We start from the raw sequence: 749 nt of genomic DNA on the forward strand, positions 1-749 counted from the left end.
TCTTTCTCTCTCTCTCTCTTTGTCTCTCTTTCCTTCTCTCTCTCTCTCTCTCTCTCTCCCCCCCTCCTTTTTACCATGTTGCCCTATCTTATAATAGCAAGTGTTTTAAACTTGCTATTAGATGTCCTGTGATACGATTTTCCAATCGCTTATACACACCACTTTAAAACACAGATTGAAGTTGGGCACACTGGTGTACATCTTGCTTTTCTTGCTTACATCTATGACTTCCAGATGATTCTGATGTCCTTATCATTGTCCTTTTATTTTACGAAAATGTCATCAGACAGTACATAACGATTTTCACTTAGCAATATACAGTAACCATATTTCCGTGCTTATAAATATCTCCTTTAATATGATTTTTAAGAGGCCTAATTTTCTATTTAAGACCTGTCTTGTGTATCACGTAACTCCTGTCTGTGTCCTACAGAGTGCTTAGTTACTAGGTGCCCCATCAACGTCTGTGGACCATACTTGAACTGAATTATCTCACTTTATGGAAAAAATCAAATGGTAGATTTGAACAGAGTTGGAGTTTAGGGAGATTCTGAATGTCCAAAGATACCCAAGAATTTTTAGCTTCTTGTTTTTGTTTGTTGTTGTCTAATCTCTTTAGAACGACCAGAGTTATTTTCAAACCTCACATCAAAGTGGTGGTGGGTATTTTGGTCACATAGGGAAAAACAGAGCCAGGCCTTCAGCTCAGCTTTGGTGTATAATTTGGGTTTCTCTCTTCCATCTTTCTC

The sequence above is a fragment of the Carlito syrichta genome, unplaced genomic scaffold (genome assembly GCF_000164805.1).
Source record: "Carlito syrichta isolate Samal-C Ts95f unplaced genomic scaffold, Tarsius_syrichta-2.0.1 Scaffold314669, whole genome shotgun sequence".
Lineage (NCBI taxonomy): Eukaryota > Metazoa > Chordata > Mammalia > Primates > Tarsiidae > Carlito > Carlito syrichta.